Source organism: Engystomops pustulosus, chromosome 8 (genome assembly GCF_040894005.1).
Source record: "Engystomops pustulosus chromosome 8, aEngPut4.maternal, whole genome shotgun sequence".
NCBI lineage: Eukaryota > Metazoa > Chordata > Amphibia > Anura > Leptodactylidae > Engystomops > Engystomops pustulosus.
In genome coordinates this window covers 121,628,992-121,653,707 of record NC_092418.1, presented here as the reverse complement: position 1 = coordinate 121,653,707, position 24,716 = coordinate 121,628,992, and the positions used below count along the sequence as shown (strand labels likewise).

The 24,716-nt window shown below is 28.1% G+C and overlaps 1 protein-coding gene across 1 annotated transcript in view; it reads left to right on the top strand.

Annotated features, from left to right (window-relative positions):
* Positions 1-24,716, top strand: part of LOC140075964 (uncharacterized) — a 484,965-nt gene that overhangs the window by 281,125 nt on the left and 179,124 nt on the right. The gene's annotated exons all lie outside the window — the stretch shown is intronic.

Genomic DNA, 24,716 nt, shown 5'->3' with positions numbered 1-24,716 from the left:
TTATTATTATGGGGCACAGTTATTATTATAGAGCACAGTTATTATTATGGAGCACAGTTATTATTATGAAGCACAATTATTATTATAGTGCACAGTTATTATTATGGAGCACAGTTATTATTATAATGCACTGTTATTATTATGGAGCACAGTTATTATTATAGAGAACAGTTATTATTATGGTGCACAGTTATTATTATAGTGCACAGTTATTATTATTATTATAGTGCACAGTTATTATTATTATTATTATTATTATGGTGCACAGTTATTATTATGGGGCACAGTTATTATTATGGAGCACAGTTATTATTATGGTGCACAGTTATTATTATGGAGCATAGTTATTATTATATAGCACAGTTATTATTATGGTGCACAGTTATTATTATGGAGCACAGTTATTATTATGGGGCACAGTTATTATTATGGTGCACAGTTATTATTATGGAGCACAGTTATTATTATAGAGCACAGTTATTATTATAGTGCACAGTTATTATAATAGAGCACAGTTATTATTATGGAGCACAGTTATTATTATAGAGCACAGTTATTATTATGGAGCACAGTTATTATTATGGTGTACAGTTATTATTATGGAGCACAGTTATTATTATAGTGCACAGTTATTATTATGGAGCACTGTTATTATTATGGTGTACAGTTATTATTATGGAGCACAGTTATTATTATAGTGCACAGTTATTATTATGGAGCACAGTTATTATTATAGATCACAATTATTATTATGGAGCACAGTTATTATTATGGAGCACAGTTATTATTATGGTGCACAGTTATTATTATAGAGCACAGTTATTATTATGGAGCACAGTTATTATTATGGAGCACAGTTATTATTATGGTGCACAGTTATTATTATAGAGCACAGTTATTATAATGGAGCACTGTTATTATTATAGAGCACAGTTATTATTATGGTGCACAGTTATTATTATGGGGCACAGTTATTATTATAGAGCACAGTTATTATTATGGTGCACAGTTATTATTATAGAGCACAGTTATTATTATAGCGCACAGTTATTATTATAGAGCACAATTATTATAATGGAGCACTGTTATTGTTATAGACCACAGTTATTATTATAGAGCACAGTTATTATTATGTAGCACTGTTATTAATATGCTAAACAGTTATTATTATGGTGCACAGTTATTATTATGGAGCACAGTTATTATTATGGAGCACAGTTATTATTATAAAGAACAGTTATTATTATGGAGCACAGTTATTATTATAGAGCACAGTTATTATTATAGAGCACAGTTATTATTATGGTGCACAGTTATTATTATGGAGCACAGTTATTATTATTATTATTATTATTATTATTATTATAGAGCACAGTTATTATTATGGGGCACAGTAATTATTATAGAGCACAGTTATTATTATGGTGCACAGTTATTATTATAGTGCACAGTTATTATTATGGTGCACAGTTATTATTATGGTGCACAGTTATTGTTATAGCGCACAGTTATTATTATAGTGCACAGTTATTATTATGGAGCACAGTTATTATTATGGAGCACTGTTATTATTATGGTGCACAGTTATTATTATGGAGCATAGTTATTATTATAGAGCACAGTTATTATTATGGTGCACAGTTATTATTATGGAGCATAGTTATTATTATAGAGCACAGTTATTATTATGGTGCACAGTTATTATTATGGAGCATAGTTATTATTATAGAGCACAGTTATTATTATGGAGCACAGTTATTATTATAGCGCACAGTTATTATTATAGAGCACAATTATTATAATGGAGCACTGTTATTATTATAGAGCACAGTTATTATTATGGTGCACAGTTATTATTATGGAGCACAATTATTATTATAGTGCACAGTTATTATTATGGAGCACAGTTATTATTATAGTGCACAGTTATTATTATGGAGCACAGTTATTATTATGGAGCACAGTTATTATTATAGAGCACATTTATTATTATGGTGCACAGTTATTATTATGGTGCACAGTTATTATTATAGAGCACAGTTATTATTATAGAGCACAGTTATTATTATGGGGCACAGTTATTATTATAGAGCAGTTATTATTATAGTGCACAGTTATTATTATGGAGCACAGTTATTATTATAGAGCACAGTTATTATTATAGAGCACAGTTATTAATATGGCGCACAGTTATTATTATAGCGCATAGTTATTATTATAGTGCACAAGTATTATTATAGAGCACAGTTATTATTATGGAGTACAGTTATTAATATGGAGCACAGATATTATTATAGAGCACAGTTATTATTATAGAGCACAGTTATTATTATGGAGCACAGTTATTATTATAGAGCACAGCTATTATTATGGTGCACAGTTATTATTATGGAGCACAGTTATTATTATGGTGCACAGTTATTATTATGGAGCATAGTTATTATTATATAGCACAGTTATTATTATGGTGCACAGTTATTATTATGGAGCACAGTTATTATTATGGGGCACAGTTATTATTATAGAGCACAGTTATTATTATGGTGCACAGTTATTATTATGGAGCACAGTTATTATTATAGAGCACAGTTATTATTATGGTGCACAGTTATTATTATGGAGCACAATTATTATTATAGTGCACAGTTATTATTATGGAGCACAGTTATTATTATGGAGCACAGTTATTATTATTATGGGGCACAGTTATTATAATAGAGCACAGTTATTATAATAGAGCACAGTTATTATTATGGAGCACAGTATTATTATAGAGCACAGTTATTATTATGGAGCACTGTTATTATTATGGTAAACAGTTATTATTATGGAGCACAGTTATTATTATAGCGCACAGTTATTATTATAGAGCACGATTATTATAATGGAGCACTGTTATTATTATAGAGCACAGTTATTATTATGGTACACAGTTATTATTATGGAGCACTGTTATTATTATAGAGCACAGTTATTATTATGGTGCACAGTTATTATTATGGAGCACAGTTATTATTATAGAGCACAGTTATTATTATGGTGCACAGTTATTATTATGGAGCACAATTATTATTATAGTGCACAGTTATTATTATGGAGCACAGTTATTATTATGGAGCACAGTTATTATTATAGAGCACAGTTATTATTATGGGGCACAGTTATTATTATGGAGCACTTTTATTATTATAGTGCACAGTTATTATTATAGAGCACAGTTATTATTATAGAGCACAGTTATTATTATGGAGCACAGTTATTATTATAGTGCACAGTTATTATTATAGTGCACAGTAATTATTATAGAGCACAGTTATTATTATGGTGCACAGTTATTATTATGGCGCATAGTTATTATTATAGTGCACAATTATTATTATAGAGCACAGTTATTATTATGGAGCACAGTTATTCATATGGAGCACAGTTATTATTATAGAGCACAGTTATTCATATGGAGCACAGTTATTATTATAGAGCACAGTTATTATTATAGAGCACAGTTATTATTATAGCGCACAGTTATTATTATAGAGCACAGTTATTATTATAGTGCACAGTTATTATTATTATTATTATAGAGCACAGTTATTATTTTGGAGCACAGTTATTATTATTATTATTATTATTATTATTGTTATTATTATTATTATGGTGCACAGTTATTATTATGGTGCACAGTTATTATTATAGAGCACAGTTATTATTATTGTGGAGCACAGTTATTATTATAGTGCACAGTTATTATTATGGATCACAATTATTATTATGGAGCACAGTTATTATTATGGAGCACAGTTATTATTATGGTGCACAGTTATTATTATGGAGCACAGTTATTATTATAGAGCACAGTTATTATTATGGAGCTCAGTTATTATTATGGAGCGTAGTTATTATTATGGTGCACAGTTATTATTATAGAGCACAGTTGTTATTATTATGGAGCACAGTTATTATTATGGTGCACAGTTATTATTATAATGCACAGTTATTATTATGGAGCACAGTTATTATAATAGAGCACAGTTATTATAATAGAGCACAGTTATTATTATAGAGCACAGTTATTATTATGGTGCACAGTTATTATTATGGGGCACAGTTATTATTATAGAGCACAGTTATTATTATGGAGCACAGTTATTATTATAGCGCACAGTTATTATTATGGGGCACAGTTATTATTATGGAGCACAGTTATTATTATGGGGCACAGTTATTATTATAGAGCACAGTTATTATAATAGAGCACAGTTATTATTATGGAGCACAGTTATTATTATAGAGCACAGTTATTATTATAGAGCACTGTTATTATTATGCTAAACAGTTATTATTATGGAGCACAGTTATTATTATAGCGCACAGTTATTATTATAGAGCACGATTATTATAATGGAGCACTGTTATTATTATAGAGCACAGTTATTATTATGGTGCACAGTTATTATTATGGAGTACTGTTATTATTATAGAGCACAGTTATTATTATTATGGTGCACAGTTATTATTATGGAGCACAGTTATTATTAAAGAGCACAGTTATTATTATGGTGCACAGTTATTATTATGGAGCACAATTATTATTATAGTGCACAGTTATTATTATGGAGCACAGTTATTATTATGGAGCACAGTTATTATTATAGAGCACAGTTATTATTATGGGGCAAAGTTATTATTATGGAGCACTGTTATTATTATAGTGCACAGTAATTATTATGGAGCACAGTTATTATTATAAAGCACAGTTAATATTATGGAGCACAGTTATTATTATAGAGCACAGTTATTATTATGGGGCACAGTTATTATTATGGAGCACCGTTATTATTACAGTGCACAGTTATTATTATGGAGCACAGTTATTTTTATAGAGCACAGTTATTATTATGGAGCACTGTTATTATTATGGAGCACAGTTATTATTATAGAGCACAGTTATTATTATGGTGCACAGTTATTATTATGGAGCACAATTATTATTATAGTGCACAGTTATTATTATGGAGCACAGTTATTATTATAGTGCACAGTTATTATTATGGAGCACAGTTATTATTATGGAGCACAGTTATTATTATAGAGCACATTTATTATTATGGTGCACAGTTATTATTATGGTGCACAGTTATTATTATAGAGCACAGTTATTATTATAGAGCACAGTTATTATTATGGGGCACAGTTATTATTATAGAGCACAGTTATTATTATAGTGCACAGTTATTATTATGGAGCACAGTTATTATTATAGAGCACAGTTATTATTATAGAGCACAGTTATTAATATGGCGCACAGTTATTATTATAGAGCATAGTTATTATTATAGTGCACAAGTATTATTATAGAGCACAGTTATTATTATGGAGTACAGTTATTAATATGGAGCACAGATATTATTATAGAGCACAGTTATTATTATAGAGCACAGTTATTATTATGGAGCACAGTTATTATTATAGAGCACAGTTATTATTATAGCGCACAGTTATTATTATAGAGCACAGCTATTATTATGGTGCACAGTTATTATTATGGAGCACAGTTATTATTATGGTGCACAGTTATTATTATGGAGCATAGTTATTATTATATAGCACAGTTATTATTATGGTGCACAGTTATTATTATGGAGCACAGTTATTATTATGGGGCACAGTTATTATTATGGTGCACAGTTATTATTATGGAGCACAGTTATTATTATAGAGCACAGTTATTATTATGGGGCACAGTTATTATTATGGAGCACAATTATTATTATAGTGCACAGTTATTATTATGGAGCACAGTTATTATTATGGAGCACAGTTATTATTATTATGGGGCACAGTTATTATTATAGAGCACAGTTATTATAATAGAGCACAGTTATTATTATGGAGCACAGTATTATTATAGAGCACAGTTATTATTATGGAGCACAGTTATTATTATGGTAAACAGTTATTATTATGGAGCACAGTTATTATTATAGCGCACAGTTATTATTATAGAGCACGATTATTATAATGGAGCACTGTTATTATTATAGAGCACAGTTATTATTATGGTGCACAGTTATTATTATGGAGTACTGTTATTATTATAGAGCACGGTTATTATTATGGTGCACAGTTATTATTATGGAGCACAGTTATTATTATAGAGCACAGTTATTATTATGGTGCACAGTTATTATTATGGAGCACAATTATTATTATAGTGCACAGTTATTATTATGGAGCACAGTTATTATTATGGAGCACAGTTATTATTATAGAGCACAGTTATTATTATGGGGCAAAGTTATTATTATGGAGCACTGTTATTATTATAGTGCACAGTTATTATTATGGAGCACAGTTATTATTATAGAGCACAGTTAATATTATGGAGCACAGTTATTATTATAGAGCACAGTTATTATTATGGAGCACAGTTATTATTATAGAGCACAGTTATTAATATGGAGCACAGTTATTATTATTAAAGAGCACAGTAATTATTATAGAGCACAATTATTATTATAGAGCACAGTTATTATGGAGCACAGTTATTATTATAGAGCACAGTTATTATTATAGCGCACAGTTATTATTATAGAGCACAGTTATTATTATAGAGCACAGTTATTATTATTATTATTATAGAGCACAGTTATTATTTTGGAGCACAGTTATTATTATTATTATTATTGTTATTATTATTATTATGGTGCACAGTTATTATTATTATTATTATTATTATTATAGTGCACAGTTATTATTATTATTATTATAGAGCACAGTTATTATTATGGGGCACAGTAATTATTATGGAGCACAGTTATTATTATGGTGCACAGTTATTATTATAGTGCACAGTTATTATTATGGTGCACAGTTATTATTATAGTGCACAGTTATTATTATGGAGCACAGTTATTATTATGGAGCATAGTTATTATTATGGGGCACAGTTATTATGGTGCACAGTTGTTATTATTATGGGGCACAGTTATTATTATGGAGCACAGTTATTATTATGGGGCACAGTTATTATTATGGAGCACCGTTATTATTACAGTGCACAGTTATTATTATGGAGCACAGTTATTATTATAGTGCACAGTTATTATTATGGAGCACTGTTATTATTATGGAGCACAGTTATTATTATAGAGCACATTTATTATTATGGTGCACAGTTATTATTATGGTGCACAGTTATTATTATAGAGCACAGTTATTATTATAGAGCACAGTTATTATTATGGGGCACAGTTATTATTATAGAGCACAGTTATTATTATAGAGCACAGTTATTAATATGGCGCACAGTTATTATTATAGCGCATAGTTATTATTATAGTGCACAAGTATTATTATAGAGCACAGTTATTATTATGGAGTACAGTTATTAATATGGAGCACAGATATTATTATAGAGCACAGTTATTATTATAGAGCACAGTTATTATTATGGAGCACAGTTATTATTATAGAGCACAGTTATTATTATAGCGCACAGTTATTATTATAGAGCACAGCTATTATTATGGTGCACAGTTATTATTATGGAGCACAGTTATTATTATGGTGCACAGTTATTATTATGGAGCATAGTTATTATTATATAGCACAGTTATTATTATGGTGCACAGTTATTATTATGGAGCACAGTTATTATTATGGGGCACAGTTATTATTATAGAGCACAGTTATTATTATGGTGCACAGTTATTATTATGGAGCACAGTTATTATTATAGAGCACAGTTATTATTATGGTGCACAGTTATTATTATGGAGCACAGTATTATTATAGAGCACAGTTATTATTATGGAGCACTGTTATTATTATGGTAAACAGTTATTATTATGGAGCACAGTTATTATTATAGCGCACAGTTATTATTATAGAGCACGATTATTATAATGGAGCACTGTTATTATTATAGAGCACAGTTATTATTATGGTACACAGTTATTATTATGGAGCACTGTTATTATTATAGAGCACAGTTATTATTATGGTGCACAGTTATTATTATGGAGCACAGTTATTATTATAGAGCACAATTATTATTATGGTGCACAGTTATTATTATGGAGCACAATTATTATTATAGTGCACAGTTATTATTATGGAGCACAGTTATTATTATGGAGCACAGTTATTATTATAGAGCACAGTTATTATTATGGGGGACAGTTATTATTATGGAGCACTTTTATTATTATAGTGCACAGTTATTATTATGGAGCACAGTTATTATTATAGAGCACAGTTATTATTATGGAGCACAGTTATTATTATAGTGCACAGTTATTATTATAGTGCACAGTAATTATTATAGAGCACAGTTATTATTATGGAGCACAGTTATTATTATGGCGCATGGTTATTATTATAGTGCACAATTATTATTATAGAGCACAGTTATTATTATGGAGCACAGTTATTCATATGGAGCACAGTTATTATTATGGAGCACAGTTATTCATATGGAGCACAGTTATTATTATAGAGCACAGTTATTCATATGGAGCACAGTTATTATTATGGAGCACAGTTATTATTATAGAGCACAGTTATTATTATAGCGCACAGTTATTATTATAGAGCACAGTTATTATTATAGTGCACAGTTATTATTATTATTATTATAGAGCACAGTTATTATTGTGGAGCACAGTTATTATTATTATTATTATTATTATTATTATTATTATTGTTATTATTATGGTGCACAGTTATTATTATGGTGCACAGTTATTATTATAGAGCACAGTAATTATTATTGTGGAGCACAGTTATTATTATAGTGCACAGTTATTATTATGGATCACAATTATTATTATGCAGCACAGTTATTATTATGGAGCACAGTTATTATTATGGTGCACAGTTATTATTATGGAGCACAGTTATTATTATAGAGCTCAGTTATTATTATGGAGCTCAGTTATTATTATGGAGCGTAGTTATTATTATGGTGCACAGTTATTATTATAGAGCACAGTTGTTATTATTATGGAGCACAGTTATTATTATGGTGCACAGTTATTATTATAATGCACAGTTATTATTATGGAGCACAGTTATTATAATAGAGCACAGTTATTATTATAGAGCACAGTTATTATTATGGTGCACAGTTATTATTATGGGGCACAGTTATTATTATAGAGCACAGTTATTATTATGGAGCACAGTTATTATTATAGCGCACAGTTATTATTATGGTGCACAGTTATTATTATGGAGCACAGTTATTATTATGGGGCACAGTTATTATTATAGAGCACAGTTATTATAATAGAGCACAGTTATTATTATGGAGCACAGTTATTATTATAGAGCACAGTTATTATTATAGAGCACTGTTATTATTATGCTAAACAGTTATTATTATGGAGCACAGTTATTATTATAGCGCACAGTTATTATTATAGAGCACGATTATTATAATGGAGCACTGTTATTATTATAGAGCACAGTTATTATTATGGTGCACAGTTATTATTATGGAGTATTGTTATTATTATAGAGCACAGTTATTATTATTATGGTGCACAGTTATTATTATGGAGCACAGTTATTATTATAGAGCACAGTTAATATTATGGAGCACAGTTATTATTATAGAGCACAGTTATTATTATGGAGCACAGTTATTATTATAGAGCACAGTTATTAATATGGAGCACAGTTATTATTATTAAAGAGCACAGTAATTATTATAGAGCACAGTTATTATTATGGAGCACAGTTATTATTATGGCGCATAGTTATTATTATGGAGCACAGTTATTATTATGGAGCACAGTTATTATTATGGAGCACAGTTATTATTATGGCGCATAGTTATTATTATAATGCACAATTATTATTATAGAGCACAGTTATTATTATAGAGCACAGTTATTATTATGGAGCACAGTTATTATTATAGAGCACAGTTATTATTATAGAGCACAGTTATTATTATGGAACACAGTTATTATTATGGAGCACAGTTATTATTATAGAGCACAGTTATTATTATAGCGCACAGTTATTATTATAGAGCACAGTTATTATTATTATTATAGTGCACAGTTATTATTATTATTATTATTATAGAGCACAGTTATTATTTTGGAGCACAGTTATTATTATTATTATTATAATTATTATTGTTATTATTATTATTATGGGGCACAGTTATTATTATAGAGCACAGTTATTATTATAGAGCACAGTTATTATTATGGTGCACAGTTATTATTATGGGGCACAGTTATTATTATGGAGCACAGTTATTATTATAGAGCACAGTTATTATTATGGAGCACAGTTATTATTATGAAGCACAATTATTATTATGGAGCACAGTTATTATTATGGAGCACAGTTATTATTATGGAGCACAGTTATTATTATAATGCACTGTTATTATTATGGAGCACAGTTATTATTATAGAGCACAGTTATTATTATGGAGCACAGTTATTATTATGGAGCACAGTTATTATTATGGAGCACAGTTATTATTATGAAGCACAATTATTATTATAGTGCACAGTTATTATTATGGAGCACAGTTATTATTATGGAGCACAGTTATTATTATGGAGCACAGTTATTATTATAATGCACTGTTATTATTATGGAGCACAGTTATTATTATAGAGCACAGTTATTATTATGGTGCACAGTTATTATTATGGAGCACAGTTATTATTATAGAGCACAGTTATTATTATGGAGCACAGTTATTATTATGGAGCATAGTTATTATTATGGTGCACAGTTATTATTATAGAGCACAGTTATTATTATGGAGCACAGTTATTATTATGGTGCACAGTTATTATTATGGAGCACAGTTATTATAATAGAGCACATTTATTATTATAGAGCACAGTTATTATAATGGAGCACTGTTATTATTATAGAGCACAGTTATTATTATGGTGCACAGTTATTATTATGGGGCACAGTTATTATTATAGAGCACAGTTATTATTATGGAGCACAGTTATTATTATGAAGCACAATTATTATTATAGTGCACAGTTATTATTATGGAGCACAGTTATTATTATGGAGCACAGTTATTATTATAATGCACTGTTATTATTATGGAGCACAGTTATTATTATAGAGAACAGTTATTATTATGGTGCACAGTTATTATTATAGTGCACAGTTATTATTATTATTATAGTGCACAGTTATTATTATTATTATTATTATTATTATTATTATTATGGTGCACAGTTATTATTATGGGGCACAGTTATGATTATAGAGCACAGTTATTATTATGGAGCACAGTTATTATTATTATTATTATTATTATTATTATGGTGCACAGTAATTATTATGGGGCACAGTTATTATTATAGAGCACAGTTATTATTATAGTGCACAGTTATTATTATAGAGCACAGTTATTATTATAGAGCACAGTTATTATAATAGAGCACAGTTATTATTATGGAGCACAGTTATTATTATATAGCACAGTTATTATTATGGAGCACAGTTATTATTATGGTGTACAGTTATTATTATCGTGCACAGTTATTATTATAGAGCACTGTTATTATTATGGTGTACAGTTATTATTATGGAGCACAGTTATTATTATAGTGCACAGTTATTATTATGGAGCACTGTTATTATTATGGTGTACAGTTATTATTATGGAGCACAGTTATTATTATAGTGCACAGTTATTATTATGGAGCACAGTTATTATTATAGATCACAATTATTATTATGGAGCACAGTTATTATTATGGAGCACAGTTATTATTATGGTGCACAGTTATTATTATAGAGCACAGTTATTATTATGGAGCACAGTTATTATTATGGAGCACAGTTATTATTATGGTGCACAGTTATTATTATAGAGCACAGTTATTATAATGGAGCACTGTTATTATTATAGAGCACAGTTATTATTATGGTGCACAGTTATTATTATGGGGCACAGTTATTATTATAGAGCACAGTTATTATTATGGTGCACAGTTATTATTATAGAGCACAGTTATTATTATAGCGCACAGTTATTATTATAGAGCACAATTATTATAATGGAGCACTGTTATTGTTATAGACCACAGTTATTATTATAGAGCACAGTTATTATTATGTAGCACTGTTATTATTATGCTAAACAGTTATTATTATGGTGCACAGTTATTATTATGGAGCACAGTTATTATTATGGAGCACAGTTATTATTATAAAGAACAGTTATTATTATGGAGCACAGTTATTATTATAGAGCACAGTTATTATTATAGAGCTCAGTTATTATTATGGTGCACAGTTATTATTATGGAGCACAGTTATTATTATTATTATTATTATTATTATTATTATTATTATAGAGCACAGTTATTATTATGGGGCACAGTAATTATTATAGAGCACAGTTATTATTATGGTGCACAGTTATTATTATAGTGCACAGTTATTATTATGGTGCACAGTTATTATTATGGTGCACAGTTATTGTTATAGCGCACAGTTATTATTATAGTGCACAGTTATTATTATGGAGCACAGTTATTATTATGGAGCACTGTTATTATTATGGTGCACAGTTATTATTATGGAGCATAGTTATTATTATAGAGCACAGTTATTATTATGGTGCACAGTTATTATTATGGAGCATAGTTATTATTATAGAGCACAGTTATTATTATGGTGCACAGTTATTATTATGGAGCATAGTTATTATTATAGAGCACAGTTATTATTATGGAGCACAGTTATTATTATAGCGCACAGTTATTATTATAGAGCACAATTATTATAATGGAGCACTGTTATTATTATAGAGCACAGTTATTATTATGGTGCACAGTTATTATTATGGAGCACAATTATTATTATAGTGCACAGTTATTATTATGGAGCACAGTTATTATTATAGTGCACAGTTATTATTATGGAGCACAGTTATTATTATGGAGCACAGTTATTATTATAGAGCACATTTATTATTATGGTGCACAGTTATTATTATGGTGCACAGTTATTATTATGGAGCACAGTTATTATTATAGAGCACAGTTATTATTATAGAGCACAGTTATTAATATGGCGCACAGTTATTATTATAGCGCATAGTTATTATTATAGTGCACAAGTATTATTATAGAGCACAGTTATTATTATGGAGTACAGTTATTAATATGGAGCACAGATATTATTATAGAGCACAGTTATTATTATAGAGCACAGTTATTATTATGGAGCACAGTTATTATTATAGAGCACAGCTATTATTATGGTGCACAGTTATTATTATGGAGCACAGTTATTATTATGGTGCACAGTTATTATTATGGAGCATAGTTATTATTATATAGCACAGTTATTATTATGGTGCACAGTTATTATTATGGAGCACAGTTATTATTATGGGGCACAGTTATTATTATAGAGCACAGTTATTATTATGGTGCACAGTTATTATTATGGAGCACAGTTATTATTATAGAGCACAGTTATTATTATGGTGCACAGTTATTATTATGGAGCACAATTATTATTATAGTGCACAGTTATTATTATGGAGCACAGTTATTATTATGGAGCACAGTTATTATTATTATGGGGCACAGTTATTATAATAGAGCACAGTTATTATAATAGAGCACAGTTATTATTATGGAGCACAGTATTATTATAGAGCACAGTTATTATTATGGAGCACTGTTATTATTATGGTAAACAGTTATTATTATGGAGCACAGTTATTATTATAGCGCACAGTTATTATTATAGAGCACGATTATTATAATGGAGCACTGTTATTATTATAGAGCACAGTTATTATTATGGTACACAGTTATTATTATGGAGCACTGTTATTATTATAGAGCACAGTTATTATTATGGTGCACAGTTATTATTATGGAGCACAGTTATTATTATAGAGCACAGTTATTATTATGGTGCACAGTTATTATTATGGAGCACAATTATTATTATAGTGCACAGTTATTATTATGGAGCACAGTTATTATTATAGAGCACAGTTATTATTATGGGGCACAGTTATTATTATGGAGCACTTTTATTATTATAGTGCACAGTTATTATTATAGTGCACAGTTATTATTATAGAGCACAGTTATTATTATGGAGCACAGTTATTATTATAGTGCACAGTTATTATTATAGTGCACAGTAATTATTATAGAGCACAGTTATTATTATGGTGCACAGTTATTATTATGGCGCATAGTTATTATTATAGTGCACAATTATTATTATAGAGCACAGTTATTATTATGGAGCACAGTTATTCATATGGAGCACAGTTATTATTATAGAGCACAGTTATTCATATGGAGCACAGTTATTATTATGGAGCACAGTTATTATTATAGAGCACAGTTATTATTATAGCGCACAGTTATTATTATAGAGCACAGTTATTATTATAGTGCACAGTTATTATTATTATTATTATAGAGCACAGTTATTATTTTGGAGCACAGTTATTATTATTATTATTATTATTATTATTATTATTATTGTTATTATTATTATTATGGTGCACAGTTATTATTATGGTGCACAGTTATTATTATAGAGCACAGTTATTATTATTGTGGAGCACAGTTATTATTATAGTGCACAGTTATTATTATGGATCACAATTATTATTATGGAGCACAGTTATTATTATGGAGCACAGTTATTATTATGGTGCACAGTTATTATTATGGAGCACAGTTATTATTATAGAGCACAGTTATTATTATGGAGCTCAGTTATTATTATGGAGCGTAGTTATTATTATGGTGCACAGATATTATTATAGAGCACAGTTGTTATTATTATGGAGCACAGTTATTATTATGGTGCACAGTTATTATTATAATGCACAGTTATTATTATGGAGCACAGTTATTATAATAGAGCACAGTTATTATAATAGAGCACAGTTATTATTATAGAGCACAGTTATTATTATGGTGCACAGTTATTATTATGGGGCACAGTTATTATTATAGAGCACAGTTATTATTATGGAGCACAGTTATTATTATAGCGCACAGTTATTATTATGGTGCACAGTTATTATTATGGAGCACAGTTATTATTATGGAGCACAGTTATTATTATGGGGCACAGTTATTATTATAGAGCACAGTTATTATAATAGAGCACAGTTATTATTATGGAGCACAGTTATTATTATAGAGCACAGTTATTATTATAGAGCACTGTTATTATTATGCTAAACAGTTATTATTATGGAGCACAGTTATTATTATAGCGCACAGTTATTATTATAGAGCACGATTATTATAATGGAGCACTGTTATTATTATAGAGCACAGTTATTATTATGGTGCACAGTTATTATTATGGAGTACTGTTATTATTATAGAGCACAGTTATTATTATTATGGTGCACAGTTATTATTATGGAGCACAGTTATTATTAAAGAGCACAGTTATTATTATGGTGCACAGTTATTATTATGGAGCACAATTATTATTATAGTGCACAGTTATTATTATGGAGCACAGTTATTATTATGGAGCACAGTTATTATTATAGAGCACAGTTATTATTATGGGGCAAAGTTATTATTATGGAGCACTGTTATTATTATAGTGCACAGTTATTATTATGGAGCACAGTTATTATTATAGAGCACAGTTAATATTATGGAGCACAGTTATTATTATAGAGCACAGTTATTATTATGGAGCACAGTTATTATTATAGAGCACAGTTATTAATATGGAGCACAGTTATTATTATTAAAGAGCACAGTAATTATTATAGAGCACAGTTATTATTATGGAGCACAGTTATTATTATGGCGCATAGTTATTATTATAATGCACAATTATTATTATAGAGCACAGTTATTATTATGGAGCACAGTTATTATTATGGAGCACAGTTATTATTATAGAGCACAGTTATTATTATTGAGCACAGTTATTATTATGGAGCACAGTTATTATTATAGAGCACAGTTATTATTATAGCGCACAGTTATTATTATAGAGCACAGTTATTATTATTATTATAGTGCACAGTTATTATTATTATTATTATAGAGCACAGTTATTATTATTATTATTATTATTATTATTATTATTATAGTGCACAGTTATTATTATTATTATTATTTTTATTATAGAGCACAGTTATTATTATGGGGCACAGGAATTATTATGGAGCACAGTTATTATTATAGTGCACAGTTATTATTATGGTGCACAGTTATTATTATGGAGCACAGTTATTATTATGGAGCACAGTTATTATTATGGAGCATAGTTATTATTATGGAGCATAGTTATTATTATGGAGCACAGTTATTATTATGGGGCACAGTTATTATTATGGAGCACCGTTATTATTATAGTGCACAGTTATTATTATGGAGCACAGTTATTATTATAGAGCATAGTTATTATTATGGAGCATAGTTATTATTATGGAGCACAGTTATTATTATGGGGCACAGTTATTCTTATGGAGCACCGTTATTATTATAGTGCACAGTTATTATTATGGAGCACAGTTATTATTATAGAGCACAGTTATTATTATGGAGCACTGTTATTATTATGGAGCACAGTTATTATTATAGAGCACAGTTATTATTATAGAGCAAAGTTATTATTATGGAGCACAGTTATTATTATAGATCACAGTTATTATTATGGTGCACAGTTATTATTATGGAGCACAATTATTATTATAGTGCACAGTTTTTATTATGGAGCACAGTTATTATTATAGTGCACAGTTATTATTATGGAGCACAGTTATTATTATGGATCACAATTATTATTATGGAGCACAGTTATTATTATGCAGCACAATTATTATTATAGAGCACAGTTATTATTATAGAGCACAGTTATTATTATGGGGCACAGTTATTATTATAGAGCACAGTTATTATTATAGTGCACAGTTATTATTATAGAGCACAGTTATTATTATAGAGCACAGTTATTATTATGGAGCACAGTTATTATTATAGAGCACAGTTATTATTATGGTGCACAGTTATTATTATAGAGCACAGTTATTATTATGGTGCACAGTTATTATTATAGAGCACAGTTATTATTATAGAGCACAGTTATTATTATGGAGCACAGTTATTATTATAGAGCACAGTTATTATTATGGAGCACAGTTATTATTATAGAGCACAGTTATTATTATAGAGCACAGTTATTAATATGGCGCACAGTTATTATTATAGCGCATAGTTATTATTATAGTGCACAAGTATTATTATAGAGCACAGTTATTATTATGGTGCACAGTTATTATTATAGAGCACAGTTATTATTATAGAGCACAGTTATTATTATGGAGCACAGTTATTATTATAGAGCACAGTTATTAATATGGAGCACAGTTATTATTATTAAAGAGCACAGTAATTATTATAGAGCACAGTTATTATTATAGAGCACAGTTATTATTATGGAGCACAGTTATTATTATAGAGCACAGTTATTATTATAGCGCACAGTTATTATTATAGAGCACAGTTATTATTATAGTGCACAGTTATTATTATTATTATAGTGCACAGTTATTATTATTATTATTATAGAGCACAGTTATTATTTTGGAGCACAGTTATTATTATTATTATTATTATTATTATTATTATTATTGTTATTATTATTATTATGGTGCACAGTTATTATTATAGAGCACAGTTATTATTATGGAGCACAGTTATTATTATGGTGCACAGTTATTATTATAATGCACAGTTATTATTACGGAGCACAGTTATTATAATAGAGCACAGTTATTATTATAGAGCACAGTTATTATTATGGTGCACAGTTATTATTATGGGGCACAGTTATTATTATAGAGCACAGTTATTATTATGGAGCACAGTTATTATTATGAAGCACAATTATTATTATAGTGCACAGTTATTATTATTATTATAGTGCACAGTTATTATTATTATTATTATAGAGCACAGTTATTATTTTGGAGCACAGTTATTATTATTATTATTATTATTATTATTATTATTGTTATTATTATTATTATGGTGCACAGTTATTATTATGGTGCACAGTTATTATTATGGTGCACAGTTATTATTATAGAGCACAGTTATTATTATTGTGGAGCACAGTTATTATTATAGTGCACAGTTATTATTATGGATCACAATTATTATTATGGAGCACAGTTATTATTATGGAGCACAGTTATTATTATGGTGCACAGTTATTATTATGGAGCACAGTTATTATTATGGAGCACAGTTATTATTATGGTGCACAGTTATTATTATAATGCACAGTTATTATTATGGAGCACAGTTATTATAATAGAGCACAGTTATTATTATAGAGCACAGTTATTATTATGGTGCACAGTTATTATTATGGGGCACAGTTATTATTATAGAGCACAGTTATTATTATGGAGCACAGTTATTATTATGAAGCACAATTATTATTATAGTGCACAGTTATTATTATGGAGCACAGTTATTATTATGGAGCACAGTTATTATTATGGAGCACAGTTATTATTATAATGCACTGTTATTATTATGGAGCACAGTTATTATTATGGAGAACAGTTATTATTATGGAGCACAGTTATTATTATAGAGCACAGTTATTATTATGGTGCACAGTTATTATTATAATGCACAGTTATTATTATGGAGCACAGTTATTATAATAGAGCACAGTTATTATTATAGAGCACAGTTATTATTATGGTGCACAGTTATTATTATGGGGCACAGTTATTATTATAGAGCACAGTTATTATTATGGAGCACAGTTATTATTATGAAGCACAATTATTATTATAGTGCACAGTTATTATTATGGAGCACAGTTATTATTATGGAGCACAGTTATTATTATGGAGCACAGTTATTATTATAATGCACTGTTATTATTATGGAGCACAGTTATTATTATAGAGAACAGTTATTATTATGGAGCACAGTTATTATTATAGAGCACAGTTATTATTATGGTGCACAGTTATTATTATGGAGCACAGTTATTATTATAGAGCACAATTATTACTATGGAGCACAGTTATTATTATGGAGCATAGTTATTATTATGGTGCACAGTTATTATTATAGAGCACAGTTATTATTATGGAGCACAGTTATTATTATGGTGCACAGTTATTATTATAATGCACAGTTATTATTATGGAGCACAGTTATTATAATAGAGCACATTTATTATTATAGAGCACAGTTATTATAATGGAGCACTGTTATTATTATAGAGCACAGTTATTATTATGGTGCACAGTTATTATTATGGGGCACAGTTATTATTATAGAGCACAGTTATTATTATGGAGCACAGTTATTATTATGGTGCACAGTTATTATTATGGAGCACTGTTATTATTATGGTGCACAGTTATTATTATGTAGCACTGTTATTATTATGCTAAACAGTTATTATTATGGTGCACAGTTATTATAGAGCACAGTTATTATTATGGAGCACAGTTATTATTATGGAGCACAGTTATTATAGAGCACAGTTATTATTATAGAGCACAGTTATTTTTATGGAGCACAGTTATTATTATGGAGCACAGTTATTATTATAGAGAACAGTTATTATTATAGAGTACAGTTATTATTATTGTGCACAGTTATTATTATAGAGCACAGTTATTATTATAATGCACTGTTATTATTATGGAGCACAGTAATTATTATGGGGCACAGTTATTATTATGGGGCACAGTTATTATAGAGCACAGTTATTATTATAGAGCACAGTTATTATTATAGCGCACAGTTATTATTATAGAGCACAATTATTATAATGGAGCACTGTTATTATTATAGAGCACAGTTATTATTATGGTGCACAGTTATTATTATTGGGCACAGTTATTATTATAGAGCACAGTTATTATTATGGTGCACAGTTATTATTATAGAGCACAGTTATTATTATGGAGCACTATTATTATTATGCTAAACAGTTATTATGGAGCACAGTTATTATTATAGAGCACAGTTATTATTATGGTGCACAGTTATTATTATAGAGCACAGTTATTATTATAGCGCACAGTTATTATTATAGAGCACAATTATTATAATGGAGCACTGTTATTATTATAGAGCACAGTTATTATTATGGTGCACAGTTATTATTATGGGGCACAGTTATTATTATAGAGCACAGTTATTATTATGGTGCACAGTTATTATTATAGAGCACAGTTATTATTATAGCGCACAGTTATTATTATAGAGCACAATTATTATAATGGAGCACTGTTATTATTATAGACCACAGTTATTATTATAGAGCACAGTTAATATTATGGAGCACAGTTATTATTATAGAGCACAGTTATTATTATGGAGCACAGTTATTATTATAGAGCACAGTTATTAATATGGAGCACAGTTATTATTATTATAGAGCACAGTAATTATTATAGAGTACAGTTATTATTATGGAGCACAGTTATTCTTATGGCGCATAGTTATTATTATAGTGCACAATTATTATTATAGAGCACAGTTATTAATATGGAGCACAGTTATTAATATGGAGCACAGTTATTATTATAGAGCACAGTTATTATTATGGAGCACAGTTATTATTATAGAGCACAGTTATTATTATAGCGCACAGTTATTATTATAGCGCACAGTTTTTATTATAGTGCACAGTTATTATTATTATTATTATAGTGCACAGTTATTATTATTATTATAGAGCACAGTTATTATTTTGGAGCACAGTTATTATTATTATTATTATTATTATTATTATTATTATTATTGTTATTATTATTATTATGGTGCACAGTTATTATTATGGTGCACAGTAATTATTATAGAGCACAGTTATTATTATGGAGCATAGTTATTATTATGGCGCATAGTTATTATTATAGAGCACAGTTATTATTATGGAGCACAGTTATTATTATAGAGCACAGTTATTATTATAGTGCACAGTTATTATTATTATTATTATTATAGTGCACAGTTATTATTATTATTATTATAGAGCACAGTTATTATTTTGGAGCACAGTTATTATTATTATTATTATTATTGTTATTATTATTATTATTATGGTGCACAGTTATTATTATGGTGCACAGTAATTATTATTATTATTATTATTATAGTGCACAGTTATTATTATTATTATTATTATTATTATAGAGCACTGTTATTATTATAGAGCACAGTAATTATTATGGAGCACAGTTATTATTATGGTGCACAGTTATTATTATAGTGCACAGTTATTATTATGGTGCACAGTTATTATTATAGTGCACAGTTATTATTATGGAGCACAGTTATTATTATGGAGCATAGTTATTATTATGGAGCATAGTTATTATTATGGGGCACAGTTATTATTATGGAGCACCGTTATTATTATAGTGCACAGTTATTATTATGGAGCACAGTTATTATTATAGAGCACAGTTATTATTATGGAGCACTGTTATTATTATGGAGCACAGTTATTATTATAGAGCACAGTTATTATTATGGTGCACAGTTATTATTATGGAGCACAATTATTATTATAGTGCACAGTTATTATTACGGAGCACAGTTATTATTATGGAGCACAGTTATTATTATGGTGCACAGTTATTATTATGGAGCACAGTTATTATTATAGAGCACAGTTATTATTATGGGGCACAGTTATTATTATGGAGCACAGTTATTATTATAGAGCACAGTTATTAATATGGAGCACAGTTATTATTATAGTGCACAGTTATTATTATGGAGCACAGTTATTATTATGGATCACAATTATTATTATGGAGCACAGTTATTATTATGCAGCACAATTATTATTATGGTGCACAGTTATTATTATAGAGCACAGTTATTATTATAGAGCACAGTTATTATTATAGAGCACAGTTATTATAATGGGGCACAGTTATTATTATAGAGCACAGTTATTATTATAGTGCACAGTTATTATTATGGAGCATAGTTATTATTATGGAGCACAGTTATAATAGAGCACAGTTATTATTATGGAGCACAGTTATTATTATGGAGAACTGTTATTATTATGCTAAACAGTTATTATTATGGAGCACAGTTATTATTATAGAGCACAGTTGTTATTATTATGGAGCACTGTTATTATTATGGTGCACAGTTATTTTTATAGAGCACAATTATTATAATGGAGCACTGTTATTATTATAGAGCACAGTTATAATTATGGAGCACAGTTATTATTATGGGGCACAGTTATTATTATGGTGCACAGTTATTATTATGGGGCACAGTTATTATTATGGAGCACAGTTATTATTATGGTGCACAGTTATTATCATAGTGCACAGTTATTATTATGGAGCACCGTTTTTATTATGGAGCACTGTTATTATTATGGAGCACAGTTATTATTATAGTGCACAGTTATTATTATGGAGCACAGTTTTTATTATGGTGCACAGTTATTATTATGGAGCACAGTTATTATTATGGTGCACAGTTATTATTATAGAGCACAGTTATTATTATGGTGCACAGTTATTATTATAGAGCACAGTTATTATTATAGTGCACAGTTATTATTATTATGGAGCACAGTTATTATTATGGAGCACTATTATTATTATGCTAAACAGTTATTATTATGGAGCACAGTTATTATTATGGTGCACAGTTATTATTATAGAGCACAGTTATTATTATGGAGCACTGTTATTATTATGGTGCACAGTTATTATTATGGTGCACAGTTATTATTATGGTGCACAGTTATTATTATAGAGCACAGTTATTATTATAGAGCACAATTATTATTATGGAGCACTGTTATTATTATGGTGCACAGTTATTATTATAGAGCACAATTATTAAAATGGAGCACTGTTATTATTATAGAGCACAGTTATTATTATGGTGCACAGTTATTATTATGGGGCACTGTTATTATTATGGAGCACAGTTATTATTATAATGCACTGTTATTATTATGGAGCACAGTTATTATTATAGCGCACAGTTATTATTATAGAGCACAGTTATTATTATGGAGCACAGTTATCATTATGGAGCACAGTTATTATTATAATGCACTGTTATTATTATGGAGCACAGTTATTATTATAGCGCACAGTTATTATTATAGAGCACAGTTATTATTATGGAGCACAGTTATTATTATGGTGCACAGTTATTATTATGGAGCACAGTTATTATAGAGCACAGTTATTATTATAGAGCACAGTTATTTTTATGGAGCACAGTTATTATTATGGAGCACAGTTATTTTTATAGAGAACAGTTATTATTATAGAGTACAGTTATTATTATAGTGCACAGTTATTATTATAGAGCACAGTTATTATTATAGAGCACATTTATTATTATAATGCACTGTTATTATTATGGAGCACAGTAATTATTATGGGGCACAGTTATTATGATAGAGCACAGTTATTATTATAGAGCACAGTTATTATTATAGAGCACAGTTATTATTTTAGCGCACAGTTATTATTATAGAGCACAATTATTATAATGGAGCACTGTTATTATTATAGAGCACAGTTATTATTATGGTGCACAGTTATTATTATGGGGCACAGTTATTATTATAGAGCACAGTTATTATTATGGAGCACAGTTATTATTATGGAGCACAGTTATTATTATGGTGCACAGTTATTATTATGCTAAACAATTATTATTATTGGGCACAGTTATTATTATAGAGCACAGTTATTATTATGGTGCACAGTTATTATTATAGAGCACAGTTATTATTATGGAGCACTATTATTATTATGCTAAACAGTTATTATTATGGAGCACAGTTATTATTATAGAGCACAGTTATTATTATGGTGCACAGTTATTATTATAGAGCACAGTTATTATTATAGCGCACAGTTATTATTATAGAGCACAATTATTATAATGGAGCACTGTTATTATTATAGAGCACAGTTATTATTATGGTGCACAGTTATTATTATAGAGCACAGTTATTATTATAGAGCACAATTATTATAATGGAGCACTGTTATTATTATAGCGCACAGTTATTATTATAGAGCACAATTATTATAATGGAGCACTATTATTATTATAGACCACAGTTATTATTATAGAGCACAGTTATTATTATGTAGCACTGTTATTATTATGGAGCACAGTTATTATTATGGAGCACAGTTATTATTATAAAGAACAGTTATTATTATGTAGCACAGTTATTATTATAGAGCACAGTTATTATTATAGAGCACAGTTATTATTATGGTGCACAGTTATTATTATGGAGCACAGTTATTATTATTATTATTATTATTATTATTATTATTATTATTATTATAGAGCACAGTTATTATTATGGGGCACAGTAATTATTATAGAGCACAGTTATTATTATGGTGCACAGTTATTATTATAGTGCACAGTTATTATTATGGTGCACAGTTATTATTATGGTGCACAGTTATTGTTATAGCGCACAGTTATTATTATAGTGCACAGTTATTATTATGGAGCACAGTTATTATTATGGAGCACTGTTATTATTATGGTGCACAGTTATTATTATGGAGCATAGTTATTATTATAGAGCACAGTTATTATTATGGTGCACAGTTATTATTATGGAGCATAGTTATTATTATAGAGCACAGTTATTATTATGGTGCACAGTTATTA